Source organism: Sciurus vulgaris (assembly GCF_902686455.1).
Source record: "Sciurus vulgaris genome assembly, chromosome: 4".
NCBI classification, from domain to species: Eukaryota; Metazoa; Chordata; class Mammalia; order Rodentia; family Sciuridae; genus Sciurus; species Sciurus vulgaris.
In genome coordinates this window covers 67,693,374-67,709,895 of record NC_136464.1, presented here as the reverse complement: position 1 = coordinate 67,709,895, position 16,522 = coordinate 67,693,374, and the positions used below count along the sequence as shown (strand labels likewise).

Sequence of the window (16,522 nt, the reverse complement as noted above, 5' to 3'; positions counted from 1 at the left end):
AGTTATATCTGGAAATATAATTTATAAAATACTTATAGCATAGGCTGATATTTGCAACAAAACTGAATGTACACACACACACACACACACACACACACAGGGATAAACTAAACGAAAATATTAACAATGATTAATTCTGGAGATATCATTTTTGTTTCTTTTGGGGGCCCATTTGGATTTTCTAGACTTTTTCTTTTCTCTTTCCAGACTGCATTTTGATTCATTATACACAAATAGGGTACAACTTTTTGTTTCTATGGTTGTATATAATGTAGATTCACACCATTTATGTAAACATACATATACATAGGATAATGATGTCTGTCTCATACCACCATCTTTCATACTCCTGCCCCCTCCCCCCTCTCATGTCCCTCTATGTAATCTAAAATTTCTCCATTCTTTTCTTACCCTCCACCCCCATTATGTATCATTATCCACTTATCAGAAAAAACATTCAGCCTTTGGTTTTTTGGGATTGGCTTATTTCACTTAGCATGATATTCTCCAATTCCACCCATTTACTGGCAAATGCCATATTATTCTTTATGGCTGAATAATATTTCATTGTGTACATATACCACATTTTCTTTATCCATTCATCTGTTGAAGGGCATCTAGGATGGTTCCACAATCTAGCTATGGTGAACTGAACTGCTATAAACATCAATGTGGCCATGTTACTGTAGTATGCTAATACTCCTTTGGGTATAAACCAAGGGGTGGGATAACTGGGTCAAAAGGTGGGTCCATTCCAAGTTTTCTGAGGAATCTCCACACTGCTTTCCAGAGTGGCTGCACCAATTTGCAACTCCACCAGCAATGTAAAAGTGTGCGTTTTTCCCCACATCCATGCCAACACCTATTAATGTTTGTGTTGTTGATAATAGCCATTCTAATTGGAGTTAAGATGAAATCTTAGGGTGGTTTTAATTTGCATTTCTCTAATTACTAGAGATGTTGAAGACTTTTTCATTCATTTATTAATCGCCTGTGTGTCTTCTTCTGTAAAGTGTCTGTCCAGTTCCTTGGCCCATTTATTGATTGGGTTCTTTGTATTTTTGGTGTAAAGTTTTGTAAGTTCTTTATAAATTTTCTACAATAAGAAATTTAATCTGAAAACTAAGGACAACCCATTTCATAAAATCTAAATCCCAAGAATGATAGATATCTCCCCTTTTCACACATAACTATTGCCATTGGCTACATTTTATTCAAATAAACCATAACATTGAGCATCCATGATGCAATTCACATGTTAATTTAGAAAAACTCCAGAGTGCTAAACTCTAGAGAATATCATAAACACTCCCAGCTAAAACTAATCTGGATTTAATACAAAGACATAAACAAAATAAAAGATATAAAAGTCTAGCTGTTCGACTACTAGAACCTTTGAACCTTAACAACCCTCCAACCAATTCTCAGAATAAGACAGTCCCTCTTTCTTTATCTAGTAAATGAGATACTAAAATAAAATTCATGAGAAATTCCATAAATTCAGATGGCTACCACCATGCAGTCAAAATGTTCAACAAGGGCAGAGATTTTGTGTCCGACTGTGTAGTATCTTGTGTTGACAGAGACCCAGCTCTTCTACTGAAGGTTGCATTGAAGTCTGTACAAGTGTCAGTGTGTCAAGTGTTTAAGAAGTCATTTTTCTACAATACTAAAATACTCTGGTGGGGCTGTTTGCCAAGCCATCATCACAAGCTTAATTTAAGGCCCTAAGTCTTCCAGCTAAGGTCCTAGACATCACAGAGCAGAAATAATGCTTCCCTGTGTCCTAAGTGAGTTGCTGACCAACAGAAATTATAAAATGGGATAAGAGATTATTATTTTAAATTTAAGAGTTGTCACATAGCAGATCTTTCCTCTAAGATACCATTAATGATAAAAGCCGCAACTATTTGATTAAATATTTTTAGCAGAAAATAATGCCACATTAAATGCACCTGTATATGTTAAGGTACAGTTAAGAAAAAGGTGAAAATCTGAAAGGATGTGTATGTTGGCATCAAGAAACCACGAAGCATGCCTGGCAGAGCCTGGCATGTGAACGACACAGGGAGTCTTCTCAGAAAAACAAACCCAGAGAAAGTGATTCCAAGAGTCTAATCTGGAAGCCTTGAGGATCTCATAAGGAATAGAGGAAGAAGACCCAATCCTTAGTTGTGCTAGTTTCTAAAATTAATTTCACACTTTTGGTCAAAGGAGAAAGCAGAAGAAAAAGGGAATATCATTTTACTGAATTAACAGAATAGCTTCCAAAGGTATTGTGCTACCAGTCATAATTTATTCATAGAGAGAGAAAGGAAAAAAAACACATAACAAGAACAATAGTACTCAAATTTATCTGCTTCCATGAAAGAGCTTTAGCTCCACATAGGAGAGACCAGTTAGGAGAGACTAACCACTCCCTTGGTTAGTCCACTTCTCTATTCCAGATGGACACCATGGTTTGGCCAGTGCCAAGGTTAATGAGGGCTATCAAACAAAGCCCTCTGATAGTACACTTTGAGATGATTAAGAGTTAACATTTTGTCCCCAGTCCTATCTCTCCTCCAAAGGCGACAACATCTGAACAAGAAATAATGCATTTGGTTACCTTCCCCATTTAAGCTGCATCACATCTTTGTTCAGAATTAGGTGCAATGCCTAGCTCAAAAATTCTAGAATACTAGGGTGTTTATTCTGAAATAATTGACACTTTTTTTTTTTTTTTTACTTAAAAAAATTCACTATGGCATACCAAGCATTTTGATAGTTGAGGTGGTTACCTAAAGGTGAATAAGACATTCTTGCTTCCAAAGAATTCTAAAATCCACTATTTGGCAAAGACTGAAGTGTAAGATGGCACACTCTAATTTTCTTACTTCTGTATTTATGTTTTTAAAGTAGTCAGGTCTAAGCTGACTATGAATAAGAAGGGGAGGAAAGTCTAGTCCCCCTCTTCTATGCTTGTCTTCCTGCCTGCCACTTGGCCAGGGAACGTTTGGATGGGCACTTGGAAAGAGTCATCCTATATCTTTTCCTACTCCTAGTCATCTTCCTCTCCTTCGCTCCCAATATATCTCAAGTCCAGCCTCAACCAAGGGATTCTGGGGTTTTCTACTATATTCAGAAGTCATCAAATTGACTAAGCTCTGTGATACTCCATTAGAATGCTGCCTATGATCCCCCTAAAAACTGAAACAAGGCAGGGATGCCCTCTTTCACCACTTCTATTCAACATTGTCCTTGAAACTCTAGCCAGAGCAATTAAACCAAAAAAATTAAAAGGATATGAATAGAAAAAGAACTCAAACTATCCCTACTTGCTGATGACATGATTATATATTTAGAGAAATCAGGAAATTCCACCAGAAAACTTTTAGAACTCATAAGTGAATTCAGTAAAGTAGCAGGATATAAGATCAATGCACATAAATCTAATGCATTTTTATACATAAGTGATGAATCTTCAGAAAGAGAAGTTAGGAAAACTACCCCATTCACAATAGCCTCAAAAAAATAAAATGCTTGGGAATCAATCTAACAAAAGAGGTGAAAGACCTCTACAATGAGAACCACAGAACACTAAAGAAAGAAATTAAAGAAAACCTTAGAAGATGGAAAGATCTCCCATGTTCTTGGATAGGCAGAATTAATATTGTCAAAATGGCCATACTACCAAAAGTGCTATACAGATTCAATGCAATTCCAATTAAAATCCCAATGACATACCTTACAGAAATAGAGAAAGCAATCATGAAATTCATCTGGAATAATAAGAAACCCAGAATAGCTAAAGCAATCCTTAGCAGGAAGAGTGAACCAGGGGATATCGCAATACCAGATCTTCAACTATACTATAAAGCAATAGTAACAAAAACAGCATGGTATTGGTACCAAAATAGACAGGTAGATCAATGGTACAGAATAGAGGACATAGACACAAACCCAAATAAATACAGTTTTCTCATATTAGACAAAAGGTGCTAAAAACATGCAATGGAGAAAAAATAGTCTCTTCAACAAATGGTGCTGGGAAAACTAGAAATCCATATGCAACAGAAATGAAACTAAACCCCTATTTCACCCTGCACAAAAAAATCAACTCAAAATGGATCAAGGACCTTGGAATCAGAACAGAGACCCTGCATCTTATAGAAGAAAAAGTAGTTCCAAATCTTCAACATGTCGACTTAGGATCAGACTTCCTTAATAGGACTCCCATAGCACAAGAAATAAAAGCAAGAATCAACAACTGGGATAGATTCAAACTAAAAAGCTTTCTCTCAGCAAAGGAAACTGTCAGCAATGTGAAGAGAGAGCCTACAGAGTGGGAGAAAATTTTTACCACTCATACTTCAGATAGAGCACTAATTTCCAGAATCTATAAAGAACTCAAAAAACTCTACACCAAGAATACAAATAACCCAATCAACAAATGGGCTAAGGAAATGAACAGACACTTCACAGAAGAACATCTACAAGCAATCAACAGATATATGAAGAAATGTTCAACATCTCTAGTAATAAGAGAAATGCAAATCAAAACTACCCTAAGACTCCATCTCACCCCAATTAGAATGGCGATTATCAAGAATACAAGCAACAATAGGTGTTGGCAAGGATGTGGGGAAAAAGGTATACTCATACCTTTCTGGGGTTGCAAATTAGCACAGCCACTCTGGAAAGCAGTGTGGAGATTCCTTAGAAAACTTGTAAACAGCTATCCCACTCCTTGGTCTATACCCAAAGGACTTAAAATCAGTGTACTGCAGTGATACAGCCACATTAATGTTCATAGCTGCTCAATTCACAATAGCCAGATTGTGGAATCAACCTAGATGCCCCTCAATTGATGAATGGATAAAGAAACTGGCACATACATACAATGGAATATTACTCAGCCACAAAGAATAATAAAATTATGGCAGTTGCAGGCAAATGGATGAAATTGGAGAATATCATGCTAAGTGAGATAAGCCAAACCCAAAAAACCAAAGGATGAATGATCTTGCTGATAAGAGGATGATGATACATAATGGGGGGTGGGAGGGAGGCAAGAATGGAGGAAGGAGGGACTGTATAGAGGATAAAGAGGCATGGGAGGGTTGGGGGGAAAAGGGAAAAGAAAAAAAATAACAATGAATCAAACACCAATACCCTATGTAAATGTATGATTACACAAATGGTTACACAAATGTATGATTACAGAGAAACAAGTTGTACCCCCCATTTGTTTACAATAAAAAATAAATAAATAAAAAGTTTAATGACAAAGAAAAAAAAATGAACTAGTAATTTTACTCCTAGGTATATACCCAAGAGATTTAAAAGTATATGTGCATATAAAGGTCTGCATATGAATTTATACAGGCATAGTATTCATGATAGCTGGTAAGTTGTAAGTAAATTGACATGTAACATGTGGGGAAAAAAAAAAGAATGCTGCCTATGAAACAGACATCATTTAGGTTATTTTCTGATCCAGGACAGAGGAGAGACTAGTGTGCACAATGACAACAGAAAAGGTATTAACTGGAGAGGCTCAAAATCCCAGCTTAGTTAAGGAATAATTAGCTTTCCCAAAGCAGGAATGATGAAATATATTTCATCCTTGTTGAGATTTTAATGAGTTCAGCTGACTCCTTGAAGAACTTGGGAGAATCTAGTTTTGTTTCAATGGCATGGCTGTTGCTTCAGAACCTCCCAGGTTCCCCAGCTTGTACAAATGCATAACAAAGAAAAAAAGAATTCTACATTCTCATCCCAGTTCTTGCTCAGCTGCTTGACAAGTCAAAATGGTACCTGTGCGTCTCAAGATATAGGTATCTTCTAAATCTTCAGAGATGTGGCAGATCAAAACAAATCTTTTTATCTTCTCACACTTGAGGGTTTTCCTTTGCCCATTCTATTCTGAAACTGATAATATTTATTTTCTTTAACTGCTATCTTCTATTTTAATGTAAATGTTTGATAGCTAATCATTCCATGCTAATAGCAATGCTTTGCATTTTCAAAGCATGTGATTCCCAAGAGCTCTCTTCTTACCACTACGAAGATAGCCAATAGCTTGACTGTTTGGAAAAGTATGTACAGTCAACCTTTAAGACAAAGAGGTGAAAGGGCTATGTAGCTACTCTATCGTATATCACCTTAGCTTTCTCCTTACATCAAACCTGCATACATCTGTGAAAGTGACTTAATATTCTGTGGAATGACTGGGGAAGTTTAGAAACTTTTATCTCCTGATTAAAAGAGCTACTGGATTATTGCATCCATGCCATAATTGGATAAAGGAGACCCTGAAAGAGCTAATTTCAGAAATGTGTATCCATTATTTAAAATGTTCTGACCAGTATGAACAGTTTCTTCAGATCTAGTTTTAAAAATAATTTCTAGTTACCTTAGTCATTATTTCAATAAATAAATCTTGAAGGAAGGAATAGTTTCAAAATCCACAATGTCCAGAAGGTAGGATCTCCTTATAATTTATAATATAGATGTATCTATAATATAGAAGTAATAACCACGTATTGCTCTATTGTAAGAATTTCTAGTAGAAAACAAATCAAAGTGTCAATTTTATCCAATTCCCATTCACTGAGTACCCAAACTAAACCAGGTGCTTTACCCAAATTTCCTTAAATTTTAAAAGTCAGTATTCTTATTTTAAATTATAAAAACAACACATACTTAAACAGGTTAAGCAACTGAGTAATTTATGAATCAACACATCCTATATTTTAAAAACCCATAAATACACAGTAATATCCACATCCTCATCACCTACCCTCTACACACATTTGATCTTCCCTTCTACCTTTCCTTACACGATCTTACTATCCACTATTTTAGAGAGAGAGGCAGATGAAAAGGAGACTGCAGAGAAGACCCAAAAAGACAGAAAGAAAACTCAGTATATTGCATGGAAGTTTCAAGAAGGAGATTTAATGCCTGACCCTACCACTTTCATATTTCAATGAAATGCTAAAGAATTTTAGCTCCATTAGAAAAATCAGGGTAAAGAAATAGAAGAAAACTAGGAGTGTGTTTTAGTCTCCTGGTTTTCTCCAGTAAGAAAAATGAAGAGAGATGAGATCTCTAGGCCAGAAAGATGGCCTTATATGCAAGACATGTTTCTGGAAGAACTTCCAAACTATGACTAACATTCATATATTTTAAAACTACTCCTATGACAGAAGATAGTAGGTATTTCTGTTTACTGTGTGAAGTAGAAATACTTCAATGAAACACAGCTTATCATCCAATAGTTCCATTAGCTTTGAAATTCTACCATTTTTGATTAAGTTGAGGGGAGCTCCATTATTTCAAGTAGTTTACATTAAAAGAGATAATCACTTTAAACCTCATACTTAGTTTAAAAATTTCATAAGTTAGGATCATCCTGTGTTGCTTAACTGAGCTAAACAGTCCAGTTCCAAACCCTAATCTCCTAAACCCAGTTTTGGATCTCTTCCCACTACCTGTTTCAATGACCCAGGTTTACAAAAGAAATAAGAGGTATTGCAAGCAAATAATTGTAAACACAGTTACAGTTAACAAAATATAACAGGTGGGGCTGGTGGTACTCAAGCACAAAATCAATATAATAAGAATTTTCAATGGTATTTGTTTCTTCTGCTCTACATCATGTGGCTAAAGACGCAGACTCATAAGTGAGGGAGATTCATAAAGAAACTAAGGTCTTCTCTTTAATGAGTTTACACAGATGGGGTCAGGGACAGGATTTATCAGCTAAATGAAAAGCAAGATTAATCTCCTTGGGTGTTCTGATAATGGGCTACTCAAAGTCTTGCTACCTCTTTCCTAGAATCATTACATTTCTGCTTCTACCCCACAGGGGAATTAAACCTGTACAAACCTCTGCAATTATAATACCTCACCAAGTCTACAGAATGCCCCAAATAGAATGAATCATGAAGTAAAGAAAAAGGCAACAGGTTATGGTCAGGATCACATTGCTTCATTCCCAGATAGTGCTGGTGTGTATAACTGCCATGCTCGAGCCCTGAAATGTGCTTACATTGACCTTGAATCCAACTGATCCCTTGAAGTTAATAAGCCTTCCTAGACTTGATTGCTGTAACTCTAAGAATTCAGGAACTGGCCATCCCTGTAGATTTATGGGTCTTCTGGGTTTCTGACTATGTTTATTCATCATTCAAATAGCTGGTTCCTATGGAGTACCATTATTCTGTTCTTTTCCTAGTTCTGCCCTCAGGAAGTTCACAGTCTAGTAGTGGTGATAGGAATGGCACTAAAGGTAGGTGACACAAACCATAAACAGGCTACTGCAGTATAATATGATTGAGGTCATGTAGAATGAAGGAGTGAGAGATGCTTTGAGAACATGTAGGAATGACACCAAGCCCAGTTCTTAGGAGAAGTATCAGAGAAGTGGCCACTAGGATGAAGCAACATCCCTGGAAGAAACAGAGATGGGAAGAAAGAACGCTACAGGACAAACACATGAAAGTGAGAGTGCAGTATGTTCAAGGACCTCAGAGTGTGCAATTATCTTTGCTAGCCGAAGGGGGACAAGGTGACCAATGAGGAGGTGGGGCACAGTCAGAGCTCACATCGCATGAATCCTACGATTATTAAATCATTTAAGACCTGAAGGGTTTGGGGTTTCTTCTAAAAGCAATAGCAAGTCACTTAGTATTAGAAGAAAGATATATTGGGATTTACACAGGAGGAAGATCATTTCAGGTTTGTGCATTAGTGAATTTCAAGGTGAAGAGAAGAGTAGGAGGAAGGAGGATGGTTAGACAATTACAGCTTTTCGAGAAAGAAATGGCCATTACTTGGATTACTGAGGTAGTAGTATGGAAGGTTAAAGAGGTAGAAAGATAGGCCTTGTTGATTGACAAGATGTGACTGAATGAAAAACAGGAAAGACCAAAGGTGATGCTAAATGTTCTAGTTAGGAAAATGGAATGACTTACAGTCACTCACTGAGAGGGACACAGAAAGAAACATCTTCAGGGACAATGGAGTATGAGGTGCCTATAATGAATCCAATAGGCCATTCTAGGTAAGCTAGAATTTTAGAGCAAAACTTGGGAATGAGTGTGAGAGTGACTAAAACCAGAAGTGGGGTACCACTAGTCAGTGTGTAGAGAGGGAAGATAAAAACAGGGAGAATGTTCAGGAGAAGCTCCCGAGGAATGCCAACATTTATGGGATTGATAACATATTGCCATATTAAAAGTACAGCTGTAAAAGAGTGGATAGTAAGATCCCATGAGGAAAGGTAGAGGGGAAGATCAAATGTGTGTGTGGGGTGGGGTGATGAGGACGTGGATATGACTGTATATTTATGGGGGTTTTTAAATGTAGAATGTGTTGATTCATAAATTACTCAGATGCTTGACCTATTTAATGCTTTTATAATTTAAAATAAAAACACTGACTTTTAAAAAAAAATTAAGAGATAGGTAGATGAAAAGGAGACTGCAAAGACCCAGAAAGACAGATGGAAAGAAAACGCATAAGTGTGTTGTCATGAAAGGTTTAAGGAGGCGGCTTATTGTCTGACCCTACCTACCACTTTCATAATTCAAGGAAATGCTAAAGAATTTTAGGTCTACTAGAAAAATCAGGGTAAAGAAATTTAAAAAAAAAAACATTAAATATCAGTAAAAGTGCATGCAGCAATACAACTTGTCTTAAGATGTTATAAAGTTTCAAAATAGGTGTCACTGTTTCTCACAGTCTGTTGAATTTTTAAAAAGACATTCATTTTTCAAAGCAATGAATCAAAATTCATGGCTAAATGGGACAACTTGCGACTGAGTCAGTGCCGATAAATATGGCAACACAAGCTCAAGCCTTCCTATCAGAAACTGGTCATAGTCACAGTGCAGAGATATCAAAGAAAGGAAAAAAGGTCCTTTTGATAAGTGTGCATTTCCTTCTAGGCCACATAGCCTCTCAGGCCTATTACAGAAACTAGTGAATTCTTTGGACTTTAAAAGAATATCATAATTTAAAAAATAGGAAACACTCATTTCTGATCTTAACATAAATTAAAAACATTTTAAAATAATCTCCCTTTTAGTTGGTTTAAAGTTCCCATACATACCTCTTACTCCAGAGCATTACCTTCCCCAGGAAAAACATCTTTTGCCAGAGAAGGCAAACAGCCTGTTAATATGAAATCTCTACCATGTTATTTTCTAAAATTATTAAAATATGTTGTTTATTCCTTGCCTTTAAAAAAATCTCTCATGCTTCATTTCACAAGCTCCCTTGTTTATTTTGTTTAGTTTAGCAAAAAAGTCAAATTATTCTTCTATTCCCAAAATAGTCATGAGAAAAATCAAAAATTATCACCACAACAATTATCCCAGTTGCTCAAGCTCCCTGACTAGGGCTAAGCACAAGGAGAACTGGGGACCTTCAGAGAAATTCCATACTCAATGAGCAGGTGGCAAAAGGGATTTTCCAATTCTAGTTGTGAATAAAATCTGTGCTTTTAGGGTGGTTCCTTATTTAAAAAATTATGAAATACTTTCTACTCTTCCAGGGACAAATACAGCCATGAACTACAGAAGCAAACAAAATAGATCACAACTTGGGAATCAACAACAACCACCAAAAAACAAGAGTAGGATTCTAGGGTTTTGCAGAATCAGTGAAGATTTGTCCCTCATTTCCTACCTTTTATAATAATGAATGATTAAACCAATAAGCCTAACACAGCAAGATGTGAAATATCCTTTGAGGAGGACACCACACCCTGAGCATCCCCTCAATCCACACCCTTTGCTTTCTCAATGCCATTTCCTCATTCCAGGGGTCTGCCTTACTCCTGTTGTAGTTTTACCCCAGGGATCCTGGATGGTCCACTCCATGTCCCACCTCCCCCATGACCTGAGGCCACAGGATCAGTCCTGTCTCTCTCCTTCTGGATTCTCCTCTCATTTTCTTTGTTGTTGAATCCTATACAACTGTATTTTGCAATCTGTGCAGAATCCGTGTGCTTGGAGTATGTTCCCTATGCTAAAAACCATAAGCACCCCAAAGCACCTACTTTTCTTTCACTCCCTCAGAGTTCTTCAATATCCTACAAAATATTTGATGATTTAGTCAGTCATAACAGGTCCACTGAGCACCAGTGACTGGCACTGCCATTGATGTTTGAGAAACATAACACACACACACACACACACACACACACACAAATCTCTAAAAATTTGGATTTATCTAGGGAAAATGCCAGTTGAATTATTTCTGGAAAGTAGGAACTATGAAATATCTTTACTGAAATGCCAGTTTCTCATTGCTTGCCTGCTCATTTCTGTAACTGGAACGAGGCTAAGAGAGTTTGGCCTAAGGAAGGGCCTTGAACAGCTGTTTTACTGAATAAATAAGAAACTGCCAACCACTAACAGCAGCTTTCATTGGCACTATGTAAACTTTTAAAACTGCTTTCCCATCCATTAGCATAACTTATCAAGTATGTTTTTAAATCAGGGCATTTAGGTACTTGGAAAGTATTAGTTTTAAGTGTATTTTTCTGCCGGCATCAGTATTATGCCTAACAATTTTTCATAAATGGTGGTTGTATAAAAGTCAAACCAGACATTTTCTTACAAGTTCTGAGCAAATTTAAATCCGACAGTTTTAGGTTTTCTTACATAGCACTGAAATCCATCCAAGTGCTGAATAAAACACGGCATTAGGCAAGGACATTTGACAGTTTTCAGTACTGGGCTCTAAATACATTCCTGTATCAAGACAAGTCTAACTGTTCTTCTGAAATATAGATCAGTTAAAGGAGAATCATGCCATTCCAACAACCCCCTTATAAATATTGTGGAAACATCAGATATTTCCCAGTATTATAATACATGGTTTTATATTTTTCTTAATTTTTTGAGTGTTTTTTCTTTTTTCAGAACATAGGGGAAGAGGGGAGGTAGTATTATCTCAGAAACCAGAACTAGGTTTAAAAATAAACCTAAATAACTATGATGAAAATAAACTAAGGTAGAAATGAAACTCTATGTACCATACCATCTTAAACTAAAAATTAGAGTATCTCACCCTAATTAGAATGGCAATTATCAAGAATACAAGCAACAATAGGTATTGGTGAGGATGTGGGGAAAACGGTACACTCATACATTGCTGGTGGGGCTGCAAATTAGTGCAGCCACTCTGGAAAGCAGTGTGGAGATTCCTTAGAAAACTTGGAATGGAACCACCATTTGACCCAGCTATCCCACTCCTTCGCCTAAACCCAAAGGACTTAAAATCAGCATACTACAGTGATGCAGCCACATCAATATTCATAGCTGCTCAATTCACAGTACCCAGATTGTGGAACCAACCTAGATGCCCCTCAATTGATGAATGGATAAAGAAACTGGCACATATATACAATGGAATATTACTCAGCCACAAAGAATAATAAAATTATGGCATTTGCAGGCAAATGGATGAAATTGGAGAATATCATGCTAAGTGAGATAAGACAATCTCAAAAAACCAAAGGACGAATGATCTTGCTGATAAGCGGATGATGACACATAATGGGGGGTGGGAGGGAGGCAAAAATGGAGGAAGGAGGGACTGTATAGAGGGAGAAGAGAGGTGGGGTGGGGAGGAAAAAAATAACAATGAATCAAACACCATTACCCTACATAAATGTATGATTACACAAATGGTATGCCTCTACTTCATGTACAGAGAAACAAGTTGTACCCCATTTGTTTACAATTAAAAAAAAGTTAAGGAAAAAAAAATTATTCTAAGATATATAAAAAGAATAGATATATTGAAAGTAGTGGTATCTTACCAGTCCCAAGTATTCAATTATGGTTTCACATCCATTTTAACAGTAATTAAAAGATGCCCAGTCTTTAATGTTAAGTAAACAGTAGTACACCATTTATACCCTCAGAACCCAAGATGCTAGACTTTGGGGAAGAAGTTCTACAAAAGTACAAGATAGTAACTTCTCCATCTGAATATTAGCACAAAGAAGGACCAATCCTATAGGAGCCAACCTTCTTAGCCTCTATGTCCGATTCCCCAATTTACAGTCATTAGGACTGTTTGTCTCTAAGTCTTCTATCATACTCTTCCATGGTTTGCTTGTTGAGCATCTCCCAAAGGGAGATTTTATATATATATATATAAATATATATATTTATATATATATATTTAAATATATATATATAAATAATAAAGCTATATAAAGTCTTGGTCACCAGGGTGTGGTCTGCAGGGTTTTAGACCTTTCAAAGTAGGGTCTTATAGGAAGTTTTTGGGTCGTTGGGTGCATATCCTCAAAAGGAATGAGGGACCCTGCCCATTCTCTCTGCTCCAGTTCAAGAAGCAACAATTTGCTCCTACACACTCCTGCCATGATGTGCTTACATCCACCACTATCACTAGAGGAAAAAACCTACACCCACGCTGCCCAGTCTGGGACTTTGAAGTTCCAAAATCGAAAGCTAAATAATCTTTTAATTCAAAAGAAGGGGAAATGTTCAGCATTTGGAGCTAGGCTGACAGATATCCAGGTATTTTTAGTGACAGAAAGCTGATTAATACAGACTCTTTAGCCACAAGTAGACTATGCAGAACTTTTGTTTCAAAAGGGGTTCCATTTACACAATGAGATCAGATGACACATTTGGATTGAATTGAGTATTCTAAGTAAAGGAACCCTATGGAAAAGTTTTTATATGGACCTGATAAAAGTATAAGAGGGGATTATTAGATTTAAAAACTAATTTGAATGAGCACTGCTCATTCTGAAGAGGTTTTTATTTGGAAACCTAGAGGTTATCTGGAATGAAGAAAAAGAGCTTAATACCAGAACATTTAAATTCAATAACATTTGAAGCTGGGCTGACAGATAATCCAGCATCTCTAATTATAAAGGCCACACATCCATACTACAAACTATCTTCTCTACAGCTTGAAGATACAGAAAACCCTGAAGGGAGAAAGGATTCCACCAAGGAAATTATACTTAGAATAACTGAAGAAAGGCCATAGAAGAGATTCTAAAATTAGGTCACATCATTGCCCTGTGTTAAGGTACCTAAGTGTTTCGTTGCATTCACTGGGTGCTGTGCCAGCGGGCTTTAACCCCACAAGATATGTGTTGGAATGAAATTTCCATGGGAGTTGCTATATCACAGAACTCATTCTTCATTAATATTACACACTCAATAAATATTTGTTGAATGTGTTATTAACATGACAATTTTCTGAGACAAATATAACATAGAAAGTTTTTTTCATTTAAAAACATTAATAAACTGTGGTGTTCTCAAACATTTTAAGATGGCATGCATGTATCATTCAGGATCCTTAGCTCCAAAAGACAGAAAGGAACTCTTACAATTTGGATATGAGGAGTCCCCCAGTAAGCTCGTGTAATACATAATGCAGGAATAGAGATGCAATGATTAGATTATGGAAACTATAACCTAATCAATAGATCAATCCATATGATGAATTAATAGTTTTCATGGACTGTTGGGTAGACAGGTAATAACCATAGGCTAAAGGAAGTAGGTCACTGTGGGCATGCCTTTGGGGAATATATCTTGTCACCCTGGCTCCTTGCCCTCTCTCTGCTTCCCCTCTGCCATAAGTTAGTTCTGCTCTTAAGTCATTCCCTTACATCATAATGTTTCACTTAACCTCAGACCCAGAGTGATAGAGTTGGCCAGCTATGGACTGAACCTCTGAAAACATGAGCCTCAAATACATATTTCCTCCTCTAAGTGGTTCTTCTTGTGTATTTTGGTCACAGTAATGAAAAAATGACTAACAAACTAAATAATTTAAGCAAAGAGTGAATTTATTGGGAAACTTACCGAACCACCCAAAGGGCTAAAGAACCAACCCATGGAGCTGCTAGGCTAGGAAAAAAAACGAATTATGCTCAGAACTAATCTAACCTGGACACTGCATTTCTAATGATTAATCTTAAGACCATTTTGCTATTATTTTTAAGTAAATAATGCTGCTTATGAACATTATTGTCAACTCATCATAACATTATCCACTGTATCACAACATTGATTGTAAGGGGCTTTCTGATTTCAATGATATTAAAATGTTGGTAATATGTGAATTTTAGAATTTATGGAAAACAGTTAATTCTATAGTGTGCAGTGCTCACCACACACTAAACAATGGATATCAATGTGTGCCAACTGCACACAGCCAGATGTTGTTTCTTGCAGCAAATGCCCCCAACTCTGGAATTTCTTTGGGCCATATGCTCTGAAGCCAAGATTGGGGAAGGTACATCTAACTGGTAGAACCTAGGATGCCTCCATGTTCTACCTAAAAGCGGGGGATGGAAAAGCAAATATTGGCTTTTTCCATTTCTACAGAGGAAAATAAAAGGATGAAGGAGTCAGCTTTTATTTTCTCCTGTGGGAAATTCTCTGAGCACAAGAACAGAATTCAGATGCTTGGCAATCAAAATGGAATGGAAAATATCCTCTATAGAAAGATTTCAAAGAATCTCCCTCTTATGGTAAAAGTTAGGTCTCCTCTACTGTTAGAAACAAATGTTTAAGCAAAACCAGAACAAGAAATCTCCTTAGAATGGAATCCAAAGCCCTTACGATCTAGCCACAACGAATTTCTCTAGTCTATCTTCCCTCACCACATCTCACAGTGTGGGCATGGCAGATTAGGTGGCAGCTCTTGAACCGCCATTATCCCTCATATCTTCATTCATGGGATAGTTCTTCCACCTAGGAAACCTCCTTGTCATTTTCTCTACTTAGATGACGCCCACTGTACAACTTAGACCAAAAATCACCTCTTGCATGAACTCCTCCCTATGGTTCCATCGCCCATCTTTATGGCCCCCTTATCACTTTATGCTGACAAAGACCCTTGAAGAAAAAGGTTCCAATTTAATATCTGAACTAAAAGTGGAATTTCTTGCTTGCTAAACCAAGAGACAGCTGCATTTTAAGAGAGTATACCTGAACAAAGCACAGAGCTCATCTTATACAGGAAAGACCCTTAGAGGTTAGGGACTGGCAGACTTCAGAATGTGCTAGGCATTAGGTGACCTTCAGCTGCAGAAGCAAAGCTGGAGTGAGAATGTTGTTGACTGACCGATTCGCAGAAGCATAGGTACTACAGTTAAGCTGTTGCTAATTTTTGGGCTTTACAATTGTGTGTGCTGGCAGACGCCCCTACTGGCTAGCTTACAGAGGCATGAAAAATTGCAGAAGCAAGTTGTTACTGATCCATCTAGACAGGGATAAGACAGGTTCTGATGGTTACTGGTCACCACAGCCACAGTGGGAAGGGGGGAAAAAAATCAGTCTTTTCCAAAGAGAAAAGGAATTTATTCTCATTATCACTATAATGACAACATATGAGGATATTAACTATACTAGTTAATATTTATTGAGCATTCATTTAACATTATAATATTGTCATTTATTTAGTACATATTTATGTACAAGGAACTACAGCAAATACTTTAAAAGAATTATCTCTA

The 16,522-nt window shown here is 36.8% G+C and overlaps 1 protein-coding gene across 5 annotated transcripts in view; it reads right to left on the bottom strand.

The window, feature by feature from the left end:
- The window catches only part of FAM13C (family with sequence similarity 13 member C), a 113,703-nt gene that overhangs the window by 73,754 nt on the left and 23,427 nt on the right, over nt 1-16,522 (bottom strand). The gene's annotated exons all lie outside the window — the stretch shown is intronic.